Genomic DNA, 15,877 nt, shown 5'->3' on the forward strand with positions numbered 1-15,877 from the left:
ATCAGAGTGATTTTTCCTTCTCACATGGTTTTATTCAAGATTTTTTTACAAGCCTAAAGAGGTAAAATTATTCAGTATTTCACAAGAAAAACCTCAAATTGGAAAAAAGTAAGAATTTGGTGTAGCATGAGTTTCATACATTTATTCTTTCTCTCTTTCTTATCCCTGTAATCATCTTCAGTAGATTTGTCTTAGTGCGTACCCCTTTAAATTTTAAAAACTACCATCATGCACCAAATATGAATATAAAAACTTAATAAAAATATTATTTAATATCTAATACTAACCAGTAGGCTATGTTTTGTAATAACATGTTTGCACAAATATAAAAGAAAAAGGTACTGCAGAGGTCTACAACCGCATTGCTTGGACAGAAGAGGGCACTGTTTAAGCACGTTTTACTGTGATGTTGCTTCAGGCCAGTTCAAAGCACAACTAACAAGACTTACATAATGTTTCATACTGTATGTGCTATCAAGTTTTCATGGCTGGTACTATTTTTCCCTGCTAAAAGAAGATGAATTACTTTTGCTTTATTCTTGGCGTCATCCCTAAAAGTGAATGTCACAGGGAAAAGCTGCAGTGTTACACAGTGTTGCCGACTTTGCGAGGTAATGGTGAGTGGTAATTAATGCCTTTGTGCCACTACACCTAAACCAGTGTCAGTTTTACAAGTGTGATGCTGTTGAACTGGGCACTCAGGTTTGTGCCATCACAAGCAGATGACCTCCAGTACAGCAGCTTTTTCTTTTTTTTTTTTTTTTTTTTATCTATGTGGTATTATTGAGAATGGAGATTTGATACTGTAAACTTTTTTTTTCAAAGATTCATGCTTTCAATAACATTAACCAACATGATGTGAAACTTTATTTCGGATTAAGAAAAACTGCATCCACAAAATTCTAGTAGGATTATTTATAATGTTCTATCTCACTCAAAATGCACGTAAGCTCCCTTTGATTTCAGGATATTAAACCTATAATTACAAAGTGTGTGTGACACACATAGGAACATATTTTATTTGCTGCAAAGGGGATGAACAACCCAACATGTATCATCTTTGTGAAACTTTTTTGTGGAACATTTGTTTTACATACTGAGCCACAGTGATTTACGAATATTGTAGATTAGAATTTGTTTTCACGGTAGAAACAAGGTCCATGCAACACATGCATCACAAACAGATAAAAGTGTTTATTGTTTATCTGATGATCTGTGGTGGAGTCCCTGCACACTGATGTTTTATATCAATCTTATACCGGTGCATGTTTAAAAATAAAAAGTCTGTATGTCTGCTCTTCATCTGAGTCATAGTGTCTTTGTAACAGACAGAGAGGTTGATAGAAAAGATAACACTGTGGGCGTCAGTCGTGGTTTAAATATGTGATATTTTCCTTCCTTTGGGATCTGGCCATGTGCAAATATCTGAAATAAACATTTCTGAGTCAGACTTTGCTGTCTGGTGGAGAAAGAATACAAGACATGCCATTTTGGGGCCCAAATCCTTTAAAATTAAGACTAAAACGAAGATGTGATTTGCATTTTGTCACCATTCTGGCTCTAATGCTTACAAATCAGCAGGGCTTTTGATCTGTGATGGGTGACTGGAACAGTGAGTATGAACGATAGGTGGTTAATGGCAGAGTGATGGAGCGCCCCTATATCATGAGGCTTTATTATGAGGCACCCTGAGGCATACAGCAGAGAGGATATGTAGTCAAAACAGGGGAATGTGCTGCTGCATGTCTGCTTTGGCTGGGATGTCGTGGAAGGCAACTTAGTTTCATAATACAGTACTATGAATTTAGTAGCTTATAGCAAAACATTTTTTAAACAGCTCATTGAAGTTGGGACAAAAAGTCCAAATATTACACTTGCACTGTTGAAACTAGTACTAAAAATGTAGTAGTTGTTCTGGAGCTTTGGATCATATCATATGATCTTCATCAGCTTGTTGTGTACAGAGATGCTGTATCTTCAAATTGACCTAAAACTGGCAGCTAAGTGTAAACTATAATAATATTATGATTGTGTGTATTTATTTATCTTTGATAAAGAGAATAAAAACATTTTTGTGGCCTCAAGTTTCTGAATGGGCATTTATCGGTTGGCTGAGAACTACAGCCATTATAGACCTTTTAGAAGAAGTACTCAGATCCATTACTTAAGTAAAAGTACACATACCAAAGTTTCAAAATACTCCATTACAAGTAAAAGTCTTGCATTTAAAATCCTACTGAAGTAAAAGTACAAATGTAGTATCAGCTAAATGTACATCAAGTATCAAAAGTAAAAGAAGTAATTCTGCAGAAAATTGGCCCTTGTGACTATTATTGTTACATATGACATCAATGTGTAAGTAGTATTTTACTGTTAGCTGGTGGAGTTAGTTTTAACTAATTTATTTACAGTTAGGTATTTCAGTCCAGTGGTTCCCAACCTGGGGGTCAGGCCCCCTCCAAAGAGATAAATCGGACTGGTCGTAAGATGATTAATGGGTTTGAAAAGAAGAGAAAACAAAGTTTTGCTCCTCAGATCTGGAATCGTTTTTTGGACTTTTCTCTAATCTTTTCTTTTTTGTGAAATATTCGATGATCGTACCTCTTTGGGCCTCGAACAATTATTTTAATGAAACCATCTAAGAAATTTAAAGGGGAAACGTCTCTTTGCTGGAATTGCTAACACAGACATCTGAAATGTAACAAGAGGCCCAAACTAGACACTGTTTTTTTTTTTGTAAGAGGTCACAAGCCAAAAATGTAGGGAACCGCTTGTATAATATTCAACAATACATTGTAATTTGTGAATTTATTTTGTGTTTTTTATGGAAAGTCTTAATCTATAAAGTAACTAGCAATAGCTGTCAAAAAAAAATGTAGTGGAGAAAAAAGTACAATATTTCACTCTGAAATGTAGTGGAGTAAAAGTATAAAGTAACGTGGAGTAAAATGTAAAATGGAAATACTCAAGTAAAGTGTTTCCACTTAGGAACTTAACTGGTTTCTCAGGGCCTTTCTGCAAGGTTACAGACACCTTGCAGAAATGCTGATCAGATTTAGCATGGAAGACCTGCGAGAGTACCATTATGAGCTCTGTAACACCGCTGCTAACTGGAGATGGGCAGAGGTGGTGAGTGCAAAGTTAGCATGACCCATTTTCACATAACATAAACATAACAGTGCATTCTTAATTTTTTTTGATTATCAACAATCACTATATCTACCAATAAAATCTGCTAATAATATTAAATATTTTACCACTTTACAGGTTTTTAATGGTGAAGTGTAGCGGTACATGGGCCCAGCCTGCCCAGGGAGCCTCCTGAGAGAAAGGGCCAAACTGATTAAACATTGATACACTTTATCCCTGACGTTGCTTGTCTTAGCTCTTTCTCACCTCCTTCCTCTCCAAAAACCTCTCTGGATCCTGGCTACACCTCCTTTTTCTGCCCATAGGATGGTCATCTGAGGGATCCTCTCAACAGTCTCATAAAGGGTTTTATAAGTGTCTGATGTGATTTCACAATCTATGCCCTCAACTTGTGCCCATGTTCTTTTAAACAGATGTTTGATGATGTCCATGTGGTTTATTTGTGCAAATTTTAGCACAGCAAACTAGCTGACTTGTCAGTCATCAGTCAAACCATCATCAGTAAATGGTTAGGCAGCCAAATCATGTACTTTTGTCATGGCAGCGGGAGAGTGATGCAAGGTGGACATATAGATTTCCATCCTTTTACATGGGACTGCAGTTTATTAAGTTGTGTAATAAGTCCTCCATACCACTAACAATCTGTCTCCCTGCCCAGATTTTGCATGCTGTTTGTGTGTGCTTAAAACATCAAGAAGTAAATATAGCAGCTTTAAGTCAAAATTGCTAAAGAGCTACTTTATTTTCTCACTACGTTTAAAGTATTACTCTTTTTGTAGGTGTCAGTCTTGTGCTCAGGTTGATGTAACAACTGTTTTGGACACTGATTGATGATTAAGGGCTGGTACACTGACCATCTCTTGCCCCTTTACCATCTCCCATGGTGTCATCATCTGGTTGTTTTGTGCCCATGCCTCCTGTCACAGTAAGGCTGTGCCAGCTTGAAGAGCCTGTTTCAGAAGCAGCTCCTGGGCACGTCTTTGTCACTGGCATGGGGACATGGATTGCACAGCAATCAACTCTCATGCCCTGCCCAAAAACAGTGGTACATGATGATTTGCAAACCTTTTCATGTAGCCTAATTAGCATTTTGGTTTGCAGTCAGCTGATTGACCTGGTAATGCAGTGATGAAGGTGTGATGAGGCCAAATGCCAAAGGCAGCACTAAAAAGTCCTCCCCAAAAAATCAAAGGGTCATTTGCAGTTTTGAACAGTGGTAATGCACTTTTTGTGTGTTGTAAAATGTTCTGCATTTAAAATCCTTTATTATCCCAGGAGGACACTTATTTTCATGGCCTGCACATGTATGTGTCTCACAAAAATCACATACATGCAACATACACAAGGACATGTATTCATTAGTATACATTCATGCCCCAACATGTATCCCCAGATATACTTACATACACAAATACACATGCATATAGATATAATTAATTTATGGCATACAGGCCATCCTCCAAATGCCCTGTATCTAAGACCACAGTGGATTGGGGGGGGGGTCATTTGCTATAGGGAATCTGTGACTGGTAATTCTGTGAAACAAGAATGTTGCTGCATGTTGTTCCTGTGGTTTAATGTGGGGTGGATCCACTAGATGGAGCTACCCCTGCATCGCAACACACCCACCTTACTCAGCACAAGATAAGACTTTGTGTCATTTGTTATGAGAGGAGAATCAGAGTAAGAGACAATGCAGCTCTGTCTTTCTTATTGGACTGGGCTTATCTGGAACAACCTATGATTATTCATTGTACCCTAAAGAGACTGCATTAACATTTTATATATATATCACATTGTAAGCATTCATACTTGAAATACACAAGTCAGCTGTTTTTTTTTTTTAGATATCTCATATACATACATATCTTGGTCCCATTCTTATACTACGTATGTCTACACATTGTGGCACATCTCTTTGTGTATTTATGCTAGCCTGATATAATATTAGCTATGTTGGGTTTTATTTTTATTTGCAACATCTGTTGCAACAACAGATGTTCATCATTGTTCACAAGTTAGCGTCACCTTGCAACCATGTGAGAACTTGGCACAAGACTGTTGTCTCAGCAGATATTTTGACCTGTCATACCAAGAAAGCACAGGTGTAACTAACATGGCTTATTGGCTCACCTAAATGGAACAGAGCCATCGTTAAGGTGTTAGGTTAGGTGTAACTAACAACATTAACAATGGGTCTCTTCCATTTAGGTGAGCCAAAAAGCCATGACAGTGAGGCAGATTGAACTATCTTCACAGCAGACATTTTAACCGGTCAGAGTTGGAAAAGCGCAGGTGTTACTAATAACATTAACGATGGCTCTGTTCTATTCAAGTGTCCCCGTAAGTCATGACAGTGTGACAGAGAGCCAGCAGGCACAATACCAGAAAGCTGAAACTGCACTCTTCAGTCTGTTTTCTTTTGCTTAATTTTACCAGCTAAAAGTCTCATTGAGACTAAAATCTCTGTTTCAAGAAAGGCCTGACCTGGCCACTGACCAAGTTGCAGTATTTGGGAGTTGGGATTGAGAACATGTTGCAACACGCTAAACATGCTGCCTGATTTTTGCACATCATGGTGTACTGAGAAAAACTGTTTCTGTCTAAACGTCTGACAGCTTGTATTTTTTCCCTGTTGGACTTTTTTGGATGTCATTGTATTCTCACATCTCAGCAATCACATTGGTGTATATCATGGTGGCCAAAACTACAAAAATGAGACCCAAGTTATAATAACTATCCTCACTGTAGTGGCTCAGTAAAACAAGACATTAGCCATTGTTCAGCAAATGTTGCATAGTCTCTCTTGAATGATAATGATAACAGATGCAAAAAGATATAAATGCCTTCTGTGTGAACAAATTAAGTCAAAGAAATGCGTGCTTTAAGTGTGATGGGTACCAGCATTTACTGACTCATGAATCAAAGATCAGAGCTGTATTCATTTACACAATTCAATTTATTTCTACATGAAAATTGACTACACCAACATAAATCAGAATCTAATTTTCTGCCAGCGTGGGTTACTAATGAATCTAGAATAATTCTAAATCTAGAAAAAAGATAAGTGGGGTCTTTGAAAAATGTGATAAACATGCCAACCAAAGACCACTGAATGTCTCACTCACTGGTTTTTCCACCTCTTAACTTTCCACAAATTTTTTCACCTTGTAAATAATGTCAAAGAAGTGATCGGCATAGCAAACAGGCATTTACTGTATATAGCAAGCCAGTCTCTCTTAGTCATGAATACTAGTCCCAAACATTGAATGTTAAGCAGTTAAATTGCTGTCTCCCTCAGAAATAGAAGCCATTACAAGGCATTCCCCACAGTTGGGGATTCACACAGAACTACACATTCCCCCAGAGGACATAATTGCTTTTTTCAGTTTCTTCCTTTTGTTACATCCGTCAGTATATCATACTTTCTTTTTAATTGCTGCAGGAAGAAGGAAAAGAAGAATCTTGCTCTTTGGAGGTATTGACTCCACTGTCGCAATTTGTTTTGCTCCCATATTACTATGACACATTTAGAAATAACAAAATTGAACATCTGAGATTAAGAAAAAAAGGGGATGATGATACATGTGTACTGGTAACCTGGGGATTGGTTGTATTTGTGTTTGTCTAAAGAGAATGATGGCGTTCATTACAAGGACCCCCGCTGATAAAAGATTCAGCATCTTGGGGGGAGGAGGGTACACCTGGATGAGCATATTTTATGTAACCTAATAATCTTTCCAGAAGGCTGCCCTGGTCCCAGTATTATTATCTCCCAAGCAATTGGATCCCCATCCTTCTCTGTAGTCAGAGCCATTGGCATTTTCAGATGGCATGAACACCCTGGTGCATAAAACAGCATATTCATCCCAGTTTTATCTCATCTACAAAGCTCATTAGTTCTTACTTCTAGCCATTTTGCATGTTTGAGGGTTGCAGCAACCACTGACGAAACTGAGTCCTCAGTATTTTTTCTAGTAATTTGGGGGTTTAAGCAACCCAGGTGGAGTTCACATTCTACATTTAAAATAATGTAACTCATTGTGGGTAATTTATAGGCTGATTTCAGTATCTCCTAACTGAAAAATAATAATAATTTGACTACTTTTAGGTCAACATAAAATAAAGCAATGAATCAATATTTTCCCACCAGATATTTAGTCCTAGAGACGGGCACAGACATTTTGGGGGGCAGGTGCTCAAGCACTCACTACACCTACAAATTCTTTTTTCTCACCCGGATGTTGCCACACTACCAGCCATACATTATTCATAATGTGCCGTGTTTAAACACCTTATCCCTTGAAGAAACCACAAATTTGCCTCATTGTTAGGTTGTTTAGACCAGTTCAATCACATTAGATCAATGGTTTCTTCCAGAAAGGAAAATTAGGAAGGATGCAATTGAATGGCATCCAAACAGATTTCAGTATGTATAAGAGCCTGACATTTTTTTTTTACAGTACATTTCTGAGCTGGAATGGAAAAAATTGACCCTTTCTATGTGGATTATGCATTGCTTTTGCACAAATATGACTAAACAAAGGTACTAAGTTTAGTTGTGCTTTCCCACCTCACATCACTACATCAGTGTTGTAAGCAATGGGGTCAGAGCACTTTCTAATGGACAATGTAATTTAAATGTAATTTCTGTGCTGCAAAGTGTCTTTACGTAAAGGCCCACATATGCCAATACCAATATCAATATCAATATATATAATGTATTTTCATTGCATAATGATGCTGATGTCATATTTTGGAGGACAATCATTCATACAATAACAGTAAAGCTGCAACAAACTTTGTAGCATAATAACCCTTGTTTCCATTGTTTTGTTGGTTACCTGTAATTTATTCTAGTTAAACAATTTTCATTAAATTAAATAAAGAATTAAATTAATTAAATCATTAATTAAATTGCATTCAGCTAGTCAAAAACTACATTTAAATGCTTGCAATGATGCAACAAGTAAAGCTTCTTTTAGGAGAGAACACAGGCAGTTTCTCCCTGACGTTTTTGGATGAAGATGCAGAGTGATGACTGATGATGTTTTCCACTGTATAAACTTCAAGTTATAGCCGACCAGTTTGGTGTGTACTTCTGCAAGAGCCTGGTGCTGGTGGCATATGACTGAATTTAAGTATCCACTCTGGATAACACTTACGTGATTGCACATCACTTTGAAAAGGTGCACCACTTCCTCAAACGAGATAGAATGACATTCTGTTGTCTTCAGATGGTTGTAGAAATGTAATTTGAAATATGATTTGATAGACTATTAACCACGTAATGCATATTTAGTTGTTTCAGTCGACTGACAAAGGAACTAACTAGCCCTCACTCGTTTTTATTGACAACGCTATTTGCTTGTTGTTAATGCTAATGGTGGGCTATTGCCTAAATAAGGCTGGCTGTATTGAGATTTTTTTAATAGTAGTTTAATATCTGAGGCTTAGGGCAAGCTATCGTTACCTGGCTGTCACCAATGAATGCAGGTCAGGGAGACGTGGATCATGCTGAGATTGAGAACATGAGATTGTTTGGCTGCACTGTAAACAGTTACTCTTCTGTTGTATTTAGTTGTTCAGTGAATGTTTGCTGTAGTATTAAACTGCAGTTGCTGTTACTACATGTAACCACAGGTGTCGCCAAATCAACCAGGACTGAAATCTTAAAGATTACAACTTTATTGGAAATAGAATTTTTAGAAAATGTAATTTAGCAGTTAACCGAATTTTTAAAAAGTCTAAAAAATCCAAACCATTTATACATTTTTGATATCCAGTCATAATTTTCTTGGATTGTTTCACAACTTTATTGTATTTAGACATAATTGGAAGCTCTCAGACAGGAGGAAGCAGTGTTGCATAATAACTGGTGAACTGAAACTTGTCACTCATTTTCATGAATCCCATTAAGTGAGTTCCAATTAGCCTCTACACTGATACAAGTATGTGTCTAATTAGATACTTTCATGTTTGTGGAATACTACAAGGCATCTGGCACAACAGATATAGGCACATCTGTTGCTGACAATGATCGGACAAACATCACTCTAGCCTATTAAAATGTCTCCAGTTTGTCCTTACTGTGGCCACCATTGTCACGGTGCAACCTTGAATAGGGTTTGAAAAAGCAGAGATGAGAGAACAATGCACAAGTTTCTTTTGGGTAATGGCAAGAGGGGTTATCTAGCTGTCCCCTCATCACCATGCCAGCGGCAATAAAATGTTGCTTTGTGGCAGAGGGTAAAAGCAACCCTGCTGATAACCGTGATTCCTTGCTCCTGGAGGTGGGGCTGAGACATGAGAAGCCATTAGAGAAGAAAGAAGCAGTAATCTCATCATGTCCTATGGAGGCAGATGCAGAATCAGTCAACCGTGCCATGATCTCAACTGTCTGCCCCGGAGCAAACATAAATTTCCCATTTATTCTGTGTTTACAGATGACATCTGCACAGTTCTGGTCGTATTCTGGTGTCTGAATCATCGTGATAGCCTCTTCATTTACCTGACTGCAGGAAAACACATGGATTGGCTCCATGAGCAGGTTCATAAAGTGAATTGCATGCATGCCAAAAAAAAGACAAAGTCACTAATAACGAAAAAGGATGTAGTCCATTCTAAATTGGTGCCAATACTGCTCTAAAGCCCCAGTCCATGTTTGACAATATCATTTATAAATATAGATTTTGGAAGAGTAAAACTTACAGTAATGGTGGAAAATCATTCCAACTCCTCACCACGTTCAGATCAATTTCAAGTATATTTGAAATGAACAAGAAAAATAACAGTGGGGTGACTTTTATACTTACCATCATTTCTTCTCTACTTCATTTAAGGGCATTGCTGATGGCTTTGTTAAAACGATTTTGTGCTTTATAAATAACAGTCAAGACAAACAAATGTGAAAGGGTTTGCACTCTTGAATCCAAGACTTTTAAATAAGTAGTGTCAGTTGTGTGTAGCCAAGATAAACTGTCCAATATCATAGGACAAAATGCCCACACTGTGACAAAAAACCCAGTGGAATCATTTTTTGTAATATTTTTTCACCTTTTGCACATGTAATAAACAGATTATTTTTGCATTAGAAGAGCCTCTTCTAGTTTGTTTGTCCATGTGTGGGCATTTTTTTTCCTATAATATGGGACTACTTTATAAATAATCACATTGCTATCAACCTAACTATTCACCAATGGTCACAGTATCCACACAGAAGGATGAAGATGTAAAAACTGTCTAATTGTGTGACCAGAAGTGGATTAATGTGCATTGTTTTATTTCTTTAGACCATTTTAGGGATTCAAGCATGAACATGATCTCAGTGCAGCATGAGAACTGGATCTGTATTTTCTGTATGTTGAGTGATTTGCTTCATGCCATTAGATTATTTTATAGCAACATAATTCTGGTGTTTATTTCCTGTTTCACTGGTATAGAACTGTGGAGGAAACTTTTTTTTTATATGTGTGGGTGTGAGATATTCACACATCACTAGGCCATGACCCATAGGAGGCTGGATCCACAACATCAACACATAGTCTAATAAAATCATCCCACTGTCTGAAAGAGAAACCATGATTTATAAACAGCATTGTGGGCTGCACCGAGCTTTCACAATCTGATGACTAAGATGCTTGCTAAGAAGGCAGCACACCTATCAAATTACTTTTAATGTACTGTGACAGGACTTTTCCTCCTCTTAGTCTCCGTTCCACAACAGCATAACATGCTGTTTAAGTCTCTTAGCACCTCACAACACCTGCTGAACATCCAGTTTGTCGTGAGAGCGTTCTGAGCTGCTGTGGTCGCCATCTATGAGTCATTTTGTGAAATGCCAAAATATAATTAAAAACAGATTAAGACTAAAGGGAGGAATGTTACTCTTCCTAGCTGCTTTTATTTGGCATGAAGTATAGTTTAGGCATTATTTGTTTAATGTTTTTCTTTAGGGATTAAGGCAGCTTTGAGTGTTTGTATTGTCCAATAGATTATCAGGGCAGTGACTGCAACTAAGATGTTTAGATTGCCTGTTTACCTCCTTCAGATTAAAAAACCTGCTGGAGGAGTAAATCCCAATTAAAAACGCTTGTATTTTAGACAAACATCACACTTGTATACCAAAATGTCTATTATTATGACTATATTGTTCTACCCATAATAATGGTAGTGTAATAAATTGAAATGCTATGTAAACTTCTGTATTGATAACGCACTAACCCCATTTTTTATCAACTCACCTGGACTATGGCGGCAGGAAATAAGTGGACGATGTTCAGAATGACTTTGGTAAGAAAATCAACTTGAAACTATAAAAGTGAGAGGAACAATAATAAGATTTTGAAAGGTGATGTGGACCGCCATCCCTAGTGGAAATTACACCCTTGGTATTTTAAAACCCATCTGACTGTAGATATCCACAGATGACCTTTGCTATAATACCAACAACATACTGGCAGTATGTGTTTGTTTTTGTGTGTGTGAGTGTGTGTGTGTTATCATATGCAGGTATGTGACACAATGTATCCCGTGTGTATTGTGCTGCAATGCTATCATCTCTGCACATTTAAATTTTAAAAAAAGGTGTGGGAAAGTGGTTGAACAGAAAGATAGAGCCTATGGAGAGAGGGAAAACCTATAGGCGACTGTCACCGTGATAAATGAATCATGGGGAGAGTTCGATTTCCTTCACTGTACAGTTCAAAGCCTCAGTGAGCCAAAAATGATTCAGCTTTAAAGTAACTCTGCGCAAAACATGTACAGGAATCTATATAATCCTGGGATCAATTGATTATTTTTTTCTGTGGGTGATGCGTCATCATCTTGTAATGAATAGGAGTAGCCCTGGGTGTTATTGGTGTATCCATAACCCATTTCTATTGACGATGTTGAGAACTGGCATTTGTAGGTATATAAACACACAATAAAGATGGTGGTGTGTGGCTTTTCTGAGATACTGGATTTATTCCAGAGCTCTGGGTTTATAGCAAAACGACTAGACCATGACATTTACTGCTTCAAGAGCCTTGCAGCAACCAGGGATGTAAAGCTGTCCAATCAGCCCTTTCTCAGTAATTAACAGACCCTCGCTACATCTCAGCCCACTGTCGGTTTTTGCAAGTTTGGCTTCTGTGTTTCATGGTCTTTAAGGAATAAAGACAATCTGAAAAGACAAATACTGCAATGTCTCACGGTGCTCTGTCAGGCATTCACTTGTTATAATTAGTTTTACTTCATCCATAAAGACATAATGCAAAGTTAAACATGATGACACATGTGTTGAATATGAAAACAGTATTGCAGCACTAGACTGCTGCTGGTTGCTAACATGAGCATGTTTTAGGGAGATAAGCATCCAAAGCAGGCTTATCCACTGTCAGACACTCCTCGTGCATATTAGCTTTCAATTCTGTTTGATGAAAAGGATTATGACAGTAAAAGAATTTGCTGAAATACCCCTGGGACACTTACAAGTCTGCTTCCCTCCTCCTTGTGTCATTTAGCTTGTCGGAAAGTTATGATCTGTTAGTTTGTAATTCCACTCCTCTGGCTGCCCTTGAGAGCTGCAAGCTGTTGAAAAGGTGAGTGGATTTGAAAGGTATAATAATGCAGGAGAACCGCATCAAACTACAACCATCTAGAGCTCTCACAGTGGACCACCTCCAGGTTTTGACTGGATTGTTGTCATGAGTGTCTCACCAAGAGAAATATGCTCTACCGGAGGGGATCCTCTCCAACGGCTGCGATTCAGAGGACACACAAAACGTTTGTTTCACTCTGCAGAATGACTAAAATGAATGTGTTGCATGAAGGCATTAATAATATTGATAATAAATATCGATAAAAGGGCCAGGAGTCAGATGTGGACATAAAGCAGAACAAGGGGAGACAGTCAGTTACAAAATCTCACCTGTTTCCTAGGATAAAAGTACAAACACAATGTAAGCAAAACTTTTTTGTAACATTTTTAATGTGATGTAATTCCTCTTAAAGCTTGGATGATCCTTCCACTGAGGTATCACAACCAAAACAGCTTTCCATTTTCAAAAAGACGTGTGGGCAGCAAAAAACCTGTGGAGTGGAAAATCACATATTGTTGGACAGGGTTCACCTCAATCTACCACTGAGAAGCCGAGTAGCCAAATGGATATATTTCTTTAGCAAAAAATGAAATGCAGGTTCCACAACTGAATGAACCACCTTAACCCCCCCCCCAAATAATTTACCTTCCTGGATTTTCTAGAACTATTGTTGTTGGACTGTAAATCTAATTGGATTCTTGATGGCAAATCCTTCTGTGCACACACACACACACACACACACACACACAAAAATCACACAAGCACAAAAGAACTGGATTAAAGTTGTGGGACAGACGTACTGATTGACTCGCACTTTTGTCAGTGCTCGTGTCAGAGATTACAACAGGAGTTTATTTAAAAAGAAAATCTCTGAGTCATAAGGGGAGACTGGCAAAAGCTTAACTTTTCCATGTATGATTTATGCACATTATTTTTTTATCATAAAATTAAATGTAAACTTTGTATTAGCAGACAAAGTTGTACTTTTAAAGCTGCAGTGATACAGAAGAACCACTGCATGTATGGTGAGATCAGCACTGTGAACAGTGCCAGTGGGCGAAGATGGGATTTCTACCTTACTTGCTTTATTTGTGTTACTTCTTTTCTTGATTTGAATTATTCCTATGAAACAAAATGATTATGGACACAAATTTTACTGTACTGACCTTTGACACGGTGTACAGGTGTTGCTATGTTAAACCAATCGCTCTATAATCCCAGTGACAAATTAGGTTTCTGAAGGGTTTCTCTCAAATCTCAGAAGACTGTGTTGGACAAATTGGCCTAGTCAAACCAGATCTAAATCAATATAGCCTCACTCCTTTCAACGCCGTACCTGCTTTGTTACCTCTCACGGCAACCTTACATGCTAGAACTTGTGGAACGCATCAGATCACATTTACCCATTAAAGGGCCCTGTATGTGTGGTGTGCTTTGAAAATGACAAAATGATTGATTTCACCATATGTTCTCAATCATTGGGAGCAGATCTCGCTCAGCAGGGTGAGAGGAAATCCCTCACTCGCTTCCCTCCCCGTTTCATTTCTCACTGTAAGTGGATGTGTGTCCTCCCTTGTCACCTCATCTTTATTCACTGCAGGAGCCCTTGTTGCTGCACTCTGAAGGATTGTCTCTCCTCTGTCTTTCCCACATGCCCTCTGTATCGCCTATAATAGGCCATTCAATGTGTGTGCCAAGCTATGGCTGGAGCACATTTACCATTTAACACTTAGCCTACGCTACTGTAAAATGGCTGCTGCACTGGAGCTAAAGGGGAACATGGCATGCAAGTTTTTTTTCTGACATATATTAATATATTTTTTTATGTTCGAACAGTTTTAAAAGTTGAATTCATGAGCAATAAAACACAAGCCTGCTTAATTTAATACACTCAGGAGTTTTCCTGCTACTTGATCTGGTATGACCAGCAGCTTATGATGCATAACATATCACTATGTTGTAGTGTGCTATCCAAAAAAAAAACAACTCTTTATATTGATCAACATGAATGAATACAGGTGAACAGTGTACTGTGATCATGAGTCTTGTGCATTCGGGCACAGTGTATAAGTGTATTTTCTACCACAAAGAGCACAAGATTTAGTTAAGTAAATGGATAGGCCTCCTGTCAATGCCACAGACACAAGTTTTCATTGACGTCATCTTCTATTACATCTCTGTCCTCTTGCTTTTGTACATTTTAAAATAATGATTAAAATTGACAAGGACAGACTGAGATAACTGTGTTGAGCACATTGTAAGCCAATTATAGCTCGATTAGAAAGCATAATCAATGCAACCATCTCATGCAACCCCACTGCTGTCTTCTCATTAGAAAAATAACTATTGCCTGTCACAACTATGTGGATTTAACAGACACTGTTGGGCTCTGTTTCTCATAGGACATCTTCTCTTCTTAAGACTCACTATGTCACAGTCAGCCACCATATCCTCCCCATCCCTGCATGCTCTTGTGTGCTCCCCCTCCTTGTGTTTCTTGTGTGTCCTTGGCTCGTCTCTAGATGTGTGTTACCACAGCTCAAATACCAGGCTCACCCGCATCTCCAGCGCCAGATCGTCTCTGTACACATACAGCCATCTCATGCAACCCCACTGCTGTCTTCTCATTAAAAAAATAACTATTGCCTGTCACAACTATGTGAATTTAACACACACTGTTGGGCTCTGTTTCTCATAGGACATCTTCTCTTCTTAAGGCTCACTATAGTTTGTGGAATAGTGTTAAAAGTGTTGTTTTTTTATTTTATATCAACTAAACATCACTTCTGAACTCTACAGTGGCAGTTTCTTTGTGACAGAGAATCACTGCTTCCACTTCAGTTGGATATCTCATAAGTCGATGTTTTCACAGGTATTTCATGGATCAGCAGCTCCAGGTCGTCATTGATTTTGTTAGAACCTCTACAGCGTGTCCAACAGCCCAGAAGGCTCCTTTTTTCTGAATTGTAATTTGAGCCTTGTGTGCCTTGTATTTATTCACTCAACCATGTCCTTTGCACTGAAAATTGTCAATAGGAGGTCTTGACCTGCTGTAAACAAACGCTGCCACTTGTTGTCTTTTTTTAATGTAGATTTTGGCACATGCGCACAACCTAACTACTTCCGTGCATTGCAAAACTCTC

Source organism: Siniperca chuatsi, linkage group LG11 (genome assembly GCF_020085105.1).
Source record: "Siniperca chuatsi isolate FFG_IHB_CAS linkage group LG11, ASM2008510v1, whole genome shotgun sequence".
NCBI lineage: Eukaryota > Metazoa > Chordata > Actinopteri > Centrarchiformes > Sinipercidae > Siniperca > Siniperca chuatsi.